Source organism: Triturus cristatus, chromosome 4_1 (assembly GCF_964204655.1).
Source record: "Triturus cristatus chromosome 4_1, aTriCri1.1, whole genome shotgun sequence".
Lineage (NCBI taxonomy): Eukaryota > Metazoa > Chordata > Amphibia > Caudata > Salamandridae > Triturus > Triturus cristatus.
Genome location: NC_140585.1, coordinates 18,766,457 through 18,783,673, shown reverse-complemented (window position 1 = coordinate 18,783,673; position 17,217 = coordinate 18,766,457). Strand labels below are relative to the sequence as shown.

Genomic DNA, 17,217 nt, shown 5'->3' with positions numbered 1-17,217 from the left:
GAAGCAGATCATGATTGTTTGGATGTGCTTGAGTATTGCACAAAGCCAAGACCAGATATAAAAGATGTACCTTTGCCAGAAAGTGATTTTGTGTTGTTTGTTGATGGGTCATGTTTGAGAACAGATGAAGGAGTGCTAAGCGCAGCATATGCAGTATGCACGGTTGCAGCAGTGATGGAAGCATCTTATTTGAAAGGAGTGAGGTCTGCCCAAGTAGCTGAACTTGTTGCTTTGACCAGAGCTTGCAAAATCGGGAAAAGTGTGAGAGTGACTGTGATAACTGACAGCCAGTATGGCTTCGGGGTTGTCCATGATTTTGGCCAGCTTTGGCTACAAAGAGGTTTCCTGACCTCAAGTGGAACCCCTATTAAGAATGGTGAAGTGGTTGGAAAATTGATAGAGGCGATACAGCTGCCTCCGTGGCTGTGGTGAAATGTGCTGCCCATAGTCAAGGTAGTGATTACATCACTACCGGAAACAGGTATGCGAACGATATGGCACAGTATTGTGCACGAAATCAGAATTCGGTCAATCGGGCTAAGTAAAGAGAAATGTCTTCTTGCCCCAGTAATGTTTACTAACGTTGTGGGAACTTGGGAAGAAGTCAGACAATTACAGGAAGAGTCAGGAGATGAGGAAATGAAACAGTGGATAAAAGCAGGGTGTGCACCAAGAGAAAAGGACCGTGTGTGGGTTTATCGAGATGGAAGACCAGTGATGCCTGATAGCATGATGTCTACCATGGCACGGATGTATCATGGCCAGGGACACATAGGGAGAGACGCCATGATTAGGTCCTTTAAGCAGACCTGGTACAATCCAAAATTCAGACTTGTAGCAGAAAGTCTATGTCAGAGATGCCTAATATGTCAGCAATAAAATCCCGGGAGAAAGACAGTGGTGAGTCTAGGAACCTTAGGCCGAGAAGGAGGGCCTTTTACCAGAATGCAGGTTGACTTCATTGAAATGCCTCCGTGTAACAGACTGAGGTATGTTCTGGTTATAGTCTGCCTATTTTCCAGGTGGGTGGAAGCATTCCCAACAAGAAGAAATGATGGGATGACAGTGGCTAAGCTACTTTTGAGATAATTCATCCCCAGGTTTGGGTTTCCAGTGACTCTTGAATCAGGCAGAGGAGGACATTTTCATAACGAGATTGTAAAATTGATTAGTGAAGCATTGAATGTACAACAGAAACTACAGTGTGCCTACCGACCAGAGGCTTCTGGTGTGGTTGAACAGATGAATGGTACAATCAAAAACAGGATTGGAAAAATGTGTTTAGCCACTGGTATGAAATGGCCTGATGTCTTGCCTCTAGTATAAATGACAATTCGAGCAATACCAGACAGAACCACAGTGTTAAGTCCTCATGAAATAGTCATGGGACGAGTGATGAGGCATGTGTACATTCCCGTCAACAAGCTGATGACAATAACTGATGGCATGGTGTTGGAAAACTGTAAAGGCCTGGCTGACGCAGTTTATTCTGTGTTTCATCAGGTTGGAGCGGATGCCACCACCCTTGAAAGGAAGCCAGCCCATGATCTGAGCCCAGGAGACTGGGTAAGGATAAAAGTCCACAGAAGAAGAAATTGTTTGGTTCCCATTGGGGAAAACCAAGACAAGTCATTCTGACCACAACAACAGCTGTGAAGTGTGCTGGAGTGAAAAACTGGATCCATGCCAACAATACTTTGAGGATATCAAATCCAGTTGACAGCAAAGGAAAAGATTAATATAAAGAATCAGTGTCAAGTACTGAATCAGATAACGAAGAGCCAAAAACACAAGAAAATCCTGAAAGGGGGGAAAAAGAATCTGATCAAATATTAGTCCCCAGAAGTATCTCTCTGAGAAGACGATTGCAGATCTCTGATACCAGTTCAGATTCTGAAGACGAACAAGGGAGACAAGACAAGGTCCCAGAAACGATCACAGAAAGAAAAAAGGAAAAGACAACGAAGAAGCAGTAAAACAAATTCGAGAGAAAGAAGTTTCAGAGAAATTCCACCTGAAATAATTGATCAAAGTGAAAAAGGGAAAGGTACAGAGAGAGAGGGACAGATTGCGGAAGACCCCCGAGGAGGTGTAGGGAACTGCAACATCCAGCAAGGTGAAGGGACAAGTAGCCAGCAGGAAGATTGCGTGTCGGAGACCCGAGGAGGGACAGAAGTAGGGAAAACAAAACAAGTGGTGGAAAAAGAAGTTGTTGAAAAGAAAAAGCAAGTTGAAACTGAATCTGAAGAGAGTGAAAATGAACTACCAGATGGTCGAGTTCTAAGAAAAAGGGCTTGGAGAGAAGAAAAGAATAATAAAGAAGGTAAACAGAAAAGAGTTAAAAAGGACGAAGTGTGGCCAAACAAAATAAAAAGATTATGATATCGGCTGACACGAGTGAAATCACCAAGGGCAGATCAGGTGAATGAAGTGACAAGCCAAGAAAAATCGAAAGAAGAAGAGACTAATCAAAATAAGGAAAAAGGAAAAAAGAACAAGGAAACCTAACCAGAAGTATAAGTCACCGGAATGGGCGTACGTGGCTCTGCCTGTAAAGGAGGAAGAGGCAGATAGTCAAGGAACTCCAGAGGAGGCTGTACTGAAAGTGGTTGAAGAGGAAGAAGAAGCAGGAATCCTGAGAGTTATCTTATCCGACATCGGAGAACAAGAAACGGAAGATCAGGAAATTCTGTACTTGGATGAACAGAAAGAAGTGAAAAACGATGAAATGCCAAACTGAGAAAATCTAGAAAACTACTGGTGAAGGAAGAACAATTGAGTCAAACGATAGATATTGGTAGAACCAAGTAGGGCTTTAGAGCCTAAGGTTAGAAAACTAGTAGTGAAGTAAAAGAGGCTAAGTCAAAAGACACAGTCCAAATTAACAAAGATGGCTAACATAGATAGTAGCAAAAGTAGATGTACATTCATGAAGAGATGGTGTAAAATGTGTTGTTGTTGTACAGGATTATTAATGCTTCTATGGAGCATACTTGCTCTTTTGATTTCTTTTAAGGTTACTATAGATACACTAGAAGGACACACTGAAAACATTACTAACATAAGGAAGATTCAAAAGGTAGTTCCGACTAGAATAGATAATAATTATTTACATAGAGATAGGTCTATTAATGATTTTTCAAATAATGTGTTTGCAAAGTTATTGTATGAATATGTTAAGACTATGGAAGGAAGGGACTGCTACGTATGCATGCAGTTACCTGCATCTGTGTCAGAGGGAGTGACTTATCATCACCTTCCAGCAACGTATGGAATAGCATGTAGTGTTATAGCTAGCTTATTTTATGAGACAGGTAAATTAGAATATTATTTTTCAGATGTAGATAACATTTTTGCGCAAGTGCCTGCTAATAACAAACTAAACAAAGTAAGACCTGCTAAGGTATTAGGTGATTTCTTTTTAGAAACTAAGGAGCTAACATTAGAATATATATTTAAAAATAATTTGACTTGCAGTTTGAAGAAAGAAGAAAAGACATTCCTAGACATGGTCGAGGAAAGGAGATTGAAAATGCAAAGAAAGGTATCTGAAGGAAAAGGGGAGAAAACGGTCTGGGATGTAGGAATGGAAAAACATATGAAGGGAGAGTCTAATCCAACTTTGGCTTTAGATTGGGCTCAGAAAGGGAAACTGTGTATAAGAAGGAATCAAACGGCGTATGACAATCATTTTCTAGGGAATAGTGAGTGCCATGATACATACCGAATCATGGGTGGTTGGGGATGTAAAGGTGGAAGAGATCCAGTTTTCCCTGGACTTTATATTATCTGTGGGAACAGGGAATATTATCGTTTGCCAGACCATTGGTATGGCACATGTTACGTAGGCCTGGTTTTTCCAAAAACCTTTCACATGGACAGAGGTAAAGATGGTGTACATAGTTTAGGTAATCATTTAGTACGTAGGAAAAGAGAATCTTGGGCAGAAATTGTAGATGACATTTTTGGAGCATTGATACCAGCAGTGGGAATATCTCTGAATGCGAACAATATTAGAAAATTATCAACAGTAGTGGATCGCTTGTCAACAAGCACCGCTGGAGGATTCTTATTGGTTAATACTGAAATGGTTGCCATGCATGCTATGGTAATGCAAAATCAACTTGCCCTTGATATATTATTGGCAAAAGAGGGTGGAGTCTGTTGACTTGTGGTAAATAAAATTCCTTTACCGGGACTTAATTTGATATATAAACATAATAAAATAGCTCAGTAAAATGAGAGGCAGAATCCGTGGTATTAGAGGTTCGGAATGGGCTTTATTCCAGTGATCGATTATAATCGGTTGCTCCAAGTTCCATCACCACGGGGGTTCAGGAAGTGAAGTACATACATTATTGACATGAAATGACTTTTATAGATCATACATTACAATGAAGCGAATGCAGTAGGCGTAACAATTGATAAGGAAAATGACGATTTATCTGCGTAACCAAAAAATGGGTGTAATAAGGAGTAAAAAGGAACGTAATTGGTTATGATGTCACATATAGGTGGATCTATAAGATAATACTTGGCATAGATGCGCGCGCAGCAACATGACGTGTAATTGACGTGTAACTAGGGGGTGAAGGGGGACTTGACATTTAGCTCTACATGTGGAGACAAGAAGTCTGGGGGGTCAAGTCAACCTAATCCCAAATCATATCTAACATCCTATGTTTAAAGAACTATGTTATCCACAAAAGAAGGACTCTCGGACAGAATCTATTCTATACTGACTGTGCGTGCGTGTACAAGCGTCTAAGTGTCTACACTAAATGCGAGGGCAGGAATCTTCCATAGTAACAGGACTATGAATTACTTGCATAAAGACAGAGAAGCCGGGCCTTTTGCTTGGTAACTGGAAGGATGTTTACTTAAACTACTAGGCAGGAATGCATCGGCTGAGGGGGAAGCAGATAATTCGAAGGTGAAATACAGTTCTTGGCAGAGAATAGGCTGATGTCAGGCTTCGTGAGCCGCGCAGAGAATGAGACAAAGTTCATGGTCACAGATGCAGGCTCAGACTCGAGGTTTCAGAGGCAGAAGGCAAGAAGAGTTTGATGACAGAATCAGGGCCTACTTGCCTGGACTGCAAAATGGAGTAACTGAGCCATATAAAGCCGGTGGCCTTTCATATTTAGGAATGGAATATCCGGCCTATTCATGGCGGATCTGACAGAGGACATGTTGACGGTGGACGCACATGTATTTGCGTCTTCATAACTGGAACTGGAGGAAACATACATGTACTTGTAATATGCACATAGAACCGTTGGGGTCCAAGATAGGGGACATAACTGACCAGAAAAATCCATATTTCCACATTCCCTCCTTGTCCCCTACTTGCCCGTTAAGAGATATCAATCTTCATTAATCCATTGATCTGTTCGTATAGCATCATTTGTTCTTCTTTCTTCTTCCGGGATCTTGAATGAAAATCTTGATGTGGAATGCACGATGTGGCACACAGACCACAGATCGCTGGTCCACATTGTAGACATAGACAGCAACTGAATAGTATGAGAAGGCCAATACCTAGGAAGGATAGAACTCTCCATCCCCAGGCTGATATCACACTCCAAAACCAACTGGACCAAGTCCAAGTACCTGGATTCTGGTGTATCTGGCTTACAATCTTGTGAAGGCGAGTTATGGCTTTATATACTGATGGCGAATTTTCTGGTATGAATACGCAGCAGCTTGATCCGATGACCCTACAAGCTCCGCCCCTATCAGCCAGGATGACGTCAAGGACAAGACGATTTTGAAGCACAACAATCCGCATAGCAGACTGCTCTTCTGTTAAATTGCCTAGGGCGGAAATAGTTTCATTCACTACTGCTTCAAGGGTTCTAGTTAATCTACGTATCAGTTTACTATTAGTAACAGTACCTATATAAGGAAAGAGACCTTTATTGAAATCTGTGTATTTTTCCCATGCTGTTTCAGTGTAATCGACAATTGGGAGATCTCTCCGCTCTCTGTTGTGTACTAAATGAATATTTCTGTAATAATCAGGAGGAGCTAGGAAAACAGGTGGCAAAAGGAATGCAATGTAGCAGGTACCATCCCAATCTAGAGGTAGACGCATATATGCAGTCTGACCACATATAAAGTAGGAGTGGCTATAAGCTCTAAATGAAGATTTGCCTTGATCACTGAATTCTACTATAGTAGTGCATTTACTATGGCCCATATGTATGGAACCAACCTTTCTTACACACAATTCACCCTTCGCTGGGAATACTGACATGGTGGGTAAGACTAGTTCAACTTCGGATACGACATTTAGAATCATGAGATTAGGTGTAAAATTACCTAATCCATATACTTCATTTTCTAGATCAGTTCCTGTTCTTTTGGGGCGACCCTCCTTGTCAGGGTAGCAGACCTTGAGTAAAACTAGGTTCAGGTTTCCCCATACCCAATGATCTTGGTAAACTGCTGTGTCTGAGTCTATGGAATTGATTAAACTAAACCATGCTCCACAGGAGCCATTATGTGTAAATGGGTGTGGAAAGAATGGCAGGACTCCTTCATAATTCTGATAGGGAGGGAGCCGACCACACACCCAACAATTAGTAGCATTACTAGTCTGATGGGAATGATGTAACATACTAATGAAAGTGTTATTGCGCAGCGCAAGTCTATAAGACAATTCATGCGGCGGTAGGTCACTAAAAGAATGTTCTGCGGTAACATTGTAAACGTTTCTGGCAATAGGGTAATATATGTGCAACAATATACTTGCAGTAATTATTAAAAGACTTAAGGAAAACAAAATTAATAATGTCACTATACAGTGGCTACGCAGTGATTTACAATACGCCTGTCGTTTCAACATTTTCCGCGGCTGTCCATGATTCAGGTCTAGAGGATACATGTCAGAGACAAATTCAACCGCTTCACCTTGGAGAGGACTTAAACAATCAAATTGTCTGACGTTCTAGGCCTCAATTTTACTTTATAGAGTTCGGTTTCAGTCTTTTCAACCAAAGGAAGTTTTGAATCAGTCTGTGAGGGAGTGCAGGGCACAATGTCTATATCCGAGGATAGTCCATGAAATTTCTTGATATGACTTGAATGAATCCAGCCCTTGCGGCCCTCGATCTTCACGGCTGTCCTTGTAGTGAGCAGAACCAACTTGGGTGTCTTCCACCTGGGCTCTAGCTGAGTCTTTCGGTCGAAATTTCTCACAAATACGAGATCACCCGGAACTACGTCATGGGGTTTCACCTCAGTGTTGTCGGGAAAGGCTGCAGCTACCTGTGAACGACAAGATTGTAGTGCAGACATCAAGGAAGCCAAGTAATCTGTCAGCATATTACAGTCAACATCAGTTATTTTGCATGGTACAGGCGTCCCCCACATATTTGGTGGTCTGCCAAAGATCACCTCATACGGGGATAGCCCTGTTCGAGAGTGTGCTACCATTCTCATGTAAAAGAGTGCAACTGGTAACGCTACTATCCAGTCGACACCTTTCTCTCTGCATATTTTGGACAATCTGATTTTCAGTATCTGATTATGTCTTTCTACGAGACCTGCTGCCTCGGGGTGTCGGACACAGTGGAATTTCCACTGATATCCTAACAGAAGTGAAACATGTTTCATTAATTCGGATGAGAACGGCTGGCCGTTATCTGAGTAGACAACACGTGGTAAACCGTATCGTGGGAAGAATTCTCGAACCAACTGTTTGGCAGTAGTCGGGGCAGTGTAGTCTGAAACCGGGTATGCCTCCGTCCAACGGGACAGAGCGCAGACAACTACGAGAACATATTTGAATCCTCGACATCGTTCCATCTGGATATAATCCATCTGGAGCACTTCAAAAGGGTGATCAGGAGGATGAAATCCACCCTGTTCTACGGGAACGCTTTTTCCTGGGTTAAACTGACAACAGATCATACAGGTACGGACCTTTTGTTTGGCTGCTGCTCGCAAATGTTTATTGAACCAAATGTGTTGAATGCTGTCTAGCATAGCTTTTTCTCCGAGATGTGCTGGACTATGTGTAGTGTTAATTATAACTTGGACCATTGAATCAGGAAGGAACCACACAGACTTTTCCTTCATCATCCATCCTTGGTCCGTTTGGATCCCTCCTAATTCAGTCCATTTCTTTATTTCGTCTGGTGTAGCATATGTCTGTATGTCAATTACGTCAAGAGTAGGATCTTTAACTGTCATACAATGTGTCGGCATCGGGACTATTGTCTTTGTCATGTCGGGGGTTTGAGTTTGAGCAGTCTGTTTAGCTGTTCTGTCGGCTAGATCATTGCCTTGGGAAATGATATCAGTAACCTTCGTATGAGCCTTACATTTCATAATTGATATTGCAGTGGGTCGATGTATTGCATCTAATAAGGCATGAATGAGGGGTCCGTGCTGAATGTGGGCACCGTGGGAAGTTAAATAACCTCTCTCTCGCCACAGCACGCCGAAGTCATGTACAACTCCGAATGCATAACGTGAATCAGTGTATATGTTGACTTTTTTATTCGTGGCTTGAATACAGGCTTGTGTCAGAGCGATGAGCTCTGCGGCTTGAGCTGACAAAGTATTTATACGATTAGTTTCAATGACTTTAGTATCTGTGGTGACTGCGTAAGCAGCCACTAACTCTCCTGTACTTGTTCTCATACATGAACCATCTACATACAATGTCAGGTCTGGATCTGACAATGGAACATCTGTCAAGTCTTGTCTGGGTTTCGTCGTTATTGTAATAACTTCAATACAGTCATGAGCTAGTGGGTCTGTTCCGATTACTGGCAAAAGTGTGGCAGGATTCAATGTGTTACAGCGTCTGATTTCTATATGTGGCTGAAACAATGTAAGTTCGTACCCTGTAAGTCGCGCTATAGTCAAGTGTTGTGTTTGCGTTCTGTTTACAAGAACCTCTACTGCGTGTGGCACTTGAACTGTCAATGGATGTCCTAACACTATGGCATCGCTTTGTCTGATTGCTAAAGCTGTCGCTGCTACTGATTTCAGGCATGCAGGCAAAGCCTGAGCTACGGGATCTAATGTACTAGAAAAATAAGCACATGGTTTGTGTGCTCCTGCTTGTTCCTGTGTGAGTACTGACAAAGCAGTACCTTCGCGTTCTGTAACAAAGAGTGTAAACTGTTTTCTGTAACATGGCGTTGCTAAAACAGGTGCTTGACATAAAGCTTTCTTTAGGCTTTCAAAAGCTTGTGTATGTTCCTGAGTCCAAGGGAGAACAGTCGATGTGGCTGCCTCCTGTGTTGTCAACTGAATGAGTGGTTTTGCTAGAAATGCATACTGAGGGATCCACTGCCTACAATATGAAGTGAGACCTATGAAAGCCCGCACCTCCTTTTGTGTCTTGGGTGTTGGCATGTTAGCTATTAACTGAATGCGGTCCGGTGTAAGCTGCCTTCCCTCCTTGGACAGCGAGTGTCCAAGATAAACAACTCGCTGGACACAGAATTGCAGCTTAGAAGGGGACACCTTGTGCCCCTTTTCGGCTAGAAATTTTAAAACTGTCAGTGATGCTTTTTCACATTCCGGTTCGCTTCTTGCGGTGATCAGCAGATCATCGACGTATTGGAGCAGAGCAGTGTTAACTGGCATGTGGATACTATCTAGTTCTCGTTTCAGTGCTTGGCTATAGATGCTGGGGCTTTCTGTAAATCCTTGAGGTGCGCGTGAGAATTTAAAGCTACGTCCATTTAAACTAAATCCGAACAAATATTGGCTCTCCGGATCTATTGGGACGCTGAAAAAAGCATTCTTGAGATCAATTACAGTAAAGAATGTTGCTTCGGAATCAATGGCTGTCAGTAATGACGAGATATCTGGGACCACAGGGAATTGTGGCACAATGCATTTGTTTAACTCGCGCAGATCAATAACCAATCGATAGACTGGCGGGGCCTTTGGATCTGTTCGTTTAAGAATCGGAATTATCGGTGAATTACATACATTGGAGTCTGTTTCCACAACTACTCCTTGGGCAATGAGCTCGTCAATGATTTGTAGTAAAGCCACTACAGCATCTGGTGGTAACTTGTATTGTCGCATTCGTGGTAGCACCACTCCTGCCTTTAATGTGACTCGATATGGTGTAATATTCATACATCCAACATCAGTAGGGCCTTGTGCCCATAGATGTGTAGGTAAAATCTGCAGTCGGGGATCCATGTCTCTAGACACATAGTGACCTTTAAAATCACGTAAAAACAACCTTACTCCTTCCGGAGAACAACATATTATGGCTCCTAGAGCTTTCAATGTTTTTATTCCTAGCAAGTTTTCTGGACATGATTTAGTAAGCAATAAATCTGTAGTTCGGGTCAGAGGTCCTATCGTAAGTGGAAGAGGCTGTGATACTTCATTAACAATAGGTTTTCCTGAAAAACCAAGGGAAATATTCTGTGAGCCTGAGAGGGGTGCCCCTGGAACTTCACTACGTTTTATAGTTGTTCGACTTGCCCCTGTATCGAGTAAAAATTTTCTATCTTGGCCTAATAATTCACTATGTACATAAGGTCCTTCTTGATCTACAGGTATTTCAATAAGGGGTAAGTCAACTTCCCTCTCTAGGCTAGTTCATGCGTAACGCTGATACTCAGGATATTCATACTGTGCGGTCTGATACATTTGTCGTGTTGTTGTCTGTGTGGCAGCAACAGGCAGCGCTGGTGCAGCTGGCACAAACTGTATAGACTGTTGTGCGGCTGGCATGGCCTGTGCATGCTGCGGAGCTCCTTGTTCATTCTGATCTTGTCTAAGTGGCCGTGGTCTTTCTTGTGTTTTACCTATGGCGATATTATGTTTTAAAACTGGACAATCGTGTACGTAATGACCTGGCTTTTTACAATAATTGCATGTCCCTTTTACAGGTCCTGCTGAATCGGAATGTGTCATACCCTTTTTATGTCCTTCAGCTGGAACTGTCTGGGAAACTAGCATTTTCATTTTCGTGTCTTTCATGCGTCTGTGTTCATGTTCTTGTTCCTCTCTAATTCTATTGTGATGGTACTGTAACATTTGTAACATTTGTGATGGAGTGTTACCTTGCCAGGTACTCTCGAATTTTAATACTCTATTCTTTACTGGGGGCAGGGCATTTTCTACTAATTTTGTTACAAACAGATGTGGGTATGATTCCCTACTTGCTTTTATGCCACTATTTATACCAAAACATTTTTCAAATCGGGCATAGTAATCACTAGTGTCTTCATCTTGCTTCTGTTTACAGGCTGAAATTGTACCCCAATCTTCCTTTTTCGTAGTTAATAAACGCGGCAGTACCTGTACTAGTAAACCTGGCAGTGCTTTAGTTTTATCCCCAAGTCCTGCTCCTGCAGTTCGGGCCTTTTCTTCCGCTTCTAACACTGACCATTCTATTTTTTGGTCTCCTACCTCCCACTCTTTTTCCTTGAGTTTCTCATAAATACCAGCAGGCATCAATACCTTTAATATTGTCATAATGTCGGGATAGGTATACTCTCCCATGAGTAACATGTCTTTAATTTCTCGGTGAAAACCCGCTGGATCTTTGTCATGACTGGGTACCACTTTCTTCATTTGTAACAATTCTATTTTTGATATGGGCGTATATACAAATACGCGCTTGAACTCGTTGTCCTCGCCCTTTATTGGGTGCACTTCTCGTAAGGGATTCTGTCTATCCATGTGATACGTGGTTCTTTCCTTGACGGGCAATGAGACATGCTCTGCGCATACAAAAAGAATATACTGCTTTCTTGATTCTAGAATTTCTTTAATTAATTTAGTACCTGCACCTCTCCATTTATTCATAAGCAATTCAGTCAATATGTCAGGTAAGGGACCAGGGTCCGAACGCTGACTCCGATATAGTATAATGAGTTGTTGAATCATATAAATCCCAACTAACCTCTGTTCATCTGGGGTGAGATTCAAAAATGTGCGTACTACTGTATCATCACTATATTTTCCGGGACTGTCCACCCAATGGACAGCTGCCCTGGCTAAATCTTGTTCATCCATAGAATCGAGAAAATGATAACCCCTTCGTTCTCGGAGTAGTTTGTCGGCGGTTTGGAACGAATGCTCGTTAGACCTTATATTAATTATAGGTATTTGGAAATTCCTGTTATTATCTGGACATATCGGACGTATCGGGTCAATAAGACATCTATTACTATTACAAGATCTTCCTCTTCCTACATAGGCTATGGTGTCTGACTGTCCTGTGGGCAGTCCTGACCCTTCGTCCTCGCTTTGTTCGAACTCGTCTACCTCTAATCTCTCTTCGTGTAGGCGTTCTATTTCTTTACGGATCTTTCGGCACATGGCTATTATACAATTTTGCTTATCATGTCTCCCTTCTGATATATTCTGGCTCCATCTGGTAAGAATTTGCATTGCTTCCGGGTTTACCCCCGGTCGGTCTTGATTTCTGATCACACAGTTTATGAGGAAACGTAACAGTTCCCCCTGTATCTCTACTTTCTGGTATTCCATAGCTCTGTTAATACATTCTGGATCTCGCCCTGTTTGGACAAAATGATATATTTTATCTAGATGCGCAGTCATTCCTGGTAACTTCCCTAAATACACTGCGGCTCGTCTGATACGCAATGATGCCAGGGTCATTTCGTCCTCTTTGCCGGGCACAGGGTCATATCTACAATCTACAAGAAGTTCCTTCAGCGTACGGGCACTTATGAGTTTGGGTGTACGTGAATGTGCTGACTCTTGAAAAGTGAGTTTATTCATTCTGGGTGGCGTAGAAAAAATATTGGTAGCACCTCCCGTGGCCCCATCTGGGGTGTCGGGTGTGAAAGGATTCGTTGAACGTGACACGGCAACTACAGGTGTGGACACAGCTATAGAAGTAGCTGTAGGAGCGGATACAGAAACAGATGTGCTTGCCGGAACTTGTGACTCGATTTGTTGCTGTAGGGATACGGGCACTGGATCTTGGCGTTGGATCTCCCTGGTATGCGGTCTATGTGGGGCGGAATTAGCATACTCGGGAGCTGCGTCATCTAAATATGAGGAAAGAAAAACATCTTCTGCGGTTCTAGGATGCCCCTTAGGATGTACCTTTATTGGGAACAATGGGGGTGGCAAGTCTTTCGGTTGTTCTGGAGTAGCCTTAGGTAATCCTTCGGCCAGGAGGGGATACATACCATTCATAAGGGCATTTCTTTGCCTATCTACTTGTTCTGATTTCACTCGGATACCTTCCTCAATTAATGGATTCTCTCGAACTTTATTTGAACTCTCTTTATTCTTTTCTTCCTGTCTACGTGCTTTTTCTGTGCGTCTATGAGATTCTTTACGCCATAACTCAACGGCGTCTTTCTGTGACTGTCTGACCTTCCTTTTCCATAACTCTTCCTCGACTTTCATGATGCACTCCGCATCCCAGGTTCCCGCTGCGGGCCACCTCTGACTTTCTGGTAATCCCTTGGTGTAGTCTACCCATAAATCAAGAAATAATATAGCGTCTAAGCCATGTTTATGATACATGAAGTACCCTGGAGTGTCCCTAGGAGGAATAGGAACGGCTTCTTCGAGTACCCCTTTTCTTGTAGTGATCTGTCTTAGTTTCGAAAAGAGCGGCATATTGGCAACTGATCCGATACTTAATCTTGAACACATTTAATACAAAAGCACAATAATGAACAACCATTCATACCACAATATGCAGGACGTTTTTAAACACATTAAACATTAAACATTAAACCTTTAACTGAAACAACAATGATGATCGTCTGCATAACTAATCACCAAGCTTAATTCTTGACAATAACTAGATACTTCGGAATACTTGATATACTGCTAAACAGTACATATACACTGCTAAAACAGTGCAGACCGGATTTGTGTACCCAAACCCGTCTTGACCGGCACAACCTATGTGCACGTCAGAAATGCCTCCCCAGTAATGGTACTCACCGGGTAGCTTCGGAAACGGAAGGCCTCGGTAACTTGAACTTGAACCGGACTGGACTCGACTCGACTCGTCGGAAACTGGGCTTGACTTCGAACTGGTGGGTCTCTGTATACCTCGGATCTTGCTCTCTCAGCTAGGCTCTGGTCGGGATACTTCGCACTTCTCACCGCCTCGTCTGGGTGTTGATCGCAGTCTCAGTCGCCCCCGCTTGACCGGAGGGAGCTACAGGAAATCCTGCTGGTACGCGTTATTGTCCGTCCAGCTGTGGCAGGAGACCGGGCCTGCAACTCACCGCCGGCGCGTGAGATGAGAAAGTGTCCCTGTTCGGGCGCCATTCATGTGGTAAATAAAATTCCTTTACCGGGACTTAATTTGATATATAAACATAATAAAATAGCTCAGTAAAATGAGAGGCAGAATCCGTGGTATTAGAGGTTCGGAATGGGCTTTATTCCAGTGATCGATTATAATCGGTTGCTCCAAGTTCCATCACCACGGGGGTTCAGGAAGTGAAGTACATACATTATTGACATGAAATGACTTTTATAGATCATACATTACAATGAAGCGAATGCAGTAGGCGTAACAATTGATAAGGAAAATGACGATTTATCTGCGTAACCAAAAAATGGGTGTAATAAGGAGTAAAAAGGAACGTAATTGGTTATGATGTCACATATAGGTGGATCTATAAGATAATACTTGGCATAGATGCGCACGCAGCAACATGACGTGTAATTGACGTGTAACTAGGGGGTGAAGGGGGACTTGACATTTAGCTCTACATGTGGAGACAAGAAGTCTGGGGGGTCAAGTCAACCTAATCCCAAATCATATCTAACATCCTATGTTTAAAGAACTATGTTATCCACAAAAGAAGGACTCTCGGACAGAATCTATTCTATACTGACTGTGCGTGCGTGTACAAGCGTCTAAGTGTCTACACTAAATGCGAGGGCAGGAATCTTCCATAGTAACAGGACTATGAATTACTTGCATAAAGACAGAGAAGCCGGGCCTTTTGCTTGGTAACTGGAAGGATGTTTACTTAAACTACTAGGCAGGAATGCATCGGCTGAGGGGGAAGCAGATAATTCGAAGGTGAAATACAGTTCTTGGCAGAGAATAGGCTGATGTCAGGCTTCGTGAGCCGCGCAGAGAATGAGACAAAGTTCATGGTCACAGATGCAGGCTCAGACTCGAGGTTTCAGAGGCAGAAGGCAAGAAGAGTTTGATGACAGAATCAGGGCCTACTTGCCTGGACTGCAAAATGGAGTAACTGAGCCATATAAAGCCGGTGGCCTTTCATATTTAGGAATGGAATATCCGGCCTATTCATGGCGGATCTGACAGAGGACATGTTGACGGTGGACGCACATGTATTTGCGTCTTCATAACTGGAACTGGAGGAAACATACATGTACTTGTAATATGCACATAGAACCGTTGGGGTCCAAGATAGGGGACATAACTGACCAGAAAAATCCATATTTCCACATTCTGCTGAAAGTTCAACATTGTTGCACTTACATTCCAGATGAAAGCAAAGATCTGAAAGTTTACATTAAAAACATTACTGAATTGCATGACAAAGTTGTACCACTGGAGGTTGAAGGTGTTTGGGAAAAGATTGGGAAGAAAATAGCTGTTATTAAAAACTTCTTAGTGAAAATAGGTAGTACATTTATAGGTAAAATATTATTTCCATTAACATGTGTGATTTTCGTGTTATTAATATTAAGATTAGGTTGCATGTGCTGTAAAAATAAGAAAACAAAGAATAAACTAAAAAGAGAAAAAATTAAAAGAAAAGAAAAGGATCCAGACAGAGATTTAGAAGAGATAACATTAGAAGAGTGGAAAGAGAGTATGTATAAAAAGGCAAAAAGAGATGATTTTGAAGAAACTGAATTATGAGTAAAGAGCAAGAACACATTTTGAAATTTTCCGTAAAAGGGTAAAGAAATTTAGTGATGTGGCGGTGATAAAATCACCAAAGGGGGGATTGCTGGAGCGGGTTTTATTTTAAAATTTTTGTATATCCTCTCCATTTTGCATGTGTCTATTAATAAGAATAATTAACTAATTGTAATTGTATTAATTGGATTGCTGTGGAATTTAATCAACTTTACTAATAAGAATACACGTGGGAATTGCATTTGCATGGCCTAACTAATACGTAAATTAAATTATGTATGCATATTGATCATAGATAATTAGAATTTTGCATGAATATATGTTGCTTTCGTGATGTATTCGTGATTTGTGCTTTATTAATGTGAATATAACCCGCATTAAGTGTTGCTTCTGCTAGATAAATACACACACATATGGGTATTAGTAAGGGGATAACATTTTATTAGTCATTTCCATGTATTAATTACGTTTTTGTGTTTCTTTGCTTAAGTTGACCATTTGGTGGCCACAAAATGGCCGACATCCCTATTTGACTAACACAACTCTATTGTGAAGGTCTCTGGGTGAAGTGCGCATGCGTCACCATCAGCAGCAGTGGCCTCTACGCGACCCTAACTCAACTGTGCCACTCAAGGACACTCCGGGCTACCAGCCAGCTGCCCTGAAAGAAACAATAGAAGATACTTTTCCGAAGAAATTATGAACTATATCTAAAGACACATTTTGCGTATGGGAAAGCTGTTGAATCATTTTAACGGACCAATCAGAAGCATTCAAAAAATATTACTCGTTACTTTTGGAATGTAATTTTACTATAAAATATCATAGAATAGAGAGGTTAGAAGCGAGACCCTTCAGAAGATTTTCGATTTCCTGATGTTATGCTGACGGAGAGGACGGTGACACTGCAGGACAGCTGTTTCCTAAGACTCTGACAGTATGAACTGATGACCAAGATTTTGACTTCGAGGACGACTTTTAGCCAGAATAGGTAAATATGATGGTCTACTGCTTGATTAAATAAAATATTTGATTTTCAATTATTTAGGTAAAGATTTAAGATTTATTAGAAGAACTGTGTTGGGTCGTTATTATGAAAAATGTATTTGTGTAAATAAATTATAGATTTAGTTGTCACTTCAACCAGCAGCTAGCTGATTCATGGCCTATCCAAGGGAGGAGTACTAAAAGGTGAAGTTTTAGGCCTTAATAAATAGAGAAAGGTAGAGAAATCTATTGTTCATTAGGGATAAAAGAGTACTTCCTTCCATTACAGCAAATGGAATATTCACCTCCTTGGAAACAGGTTAATAGAGGATGAATGTTGATGTTATGGGCCCCACCAGCGAATGTAGTGATTGAGTGTGTCT

General features: G+C 41.8%; 1 protein-coding gene across 1 annotated transcript in view; it reads right to left on the bottom strand.

Annotated features, from left to right (window-relative positions):
• Positions 1 to 17,217, bottom strand: part of LOC146839328 (arylsulfatase A-like) — a 179,685-nt gene that overhangs the window by 99,091 nt on the left and 63,377 nt on the right. The window lies entirely within an intron of this gene.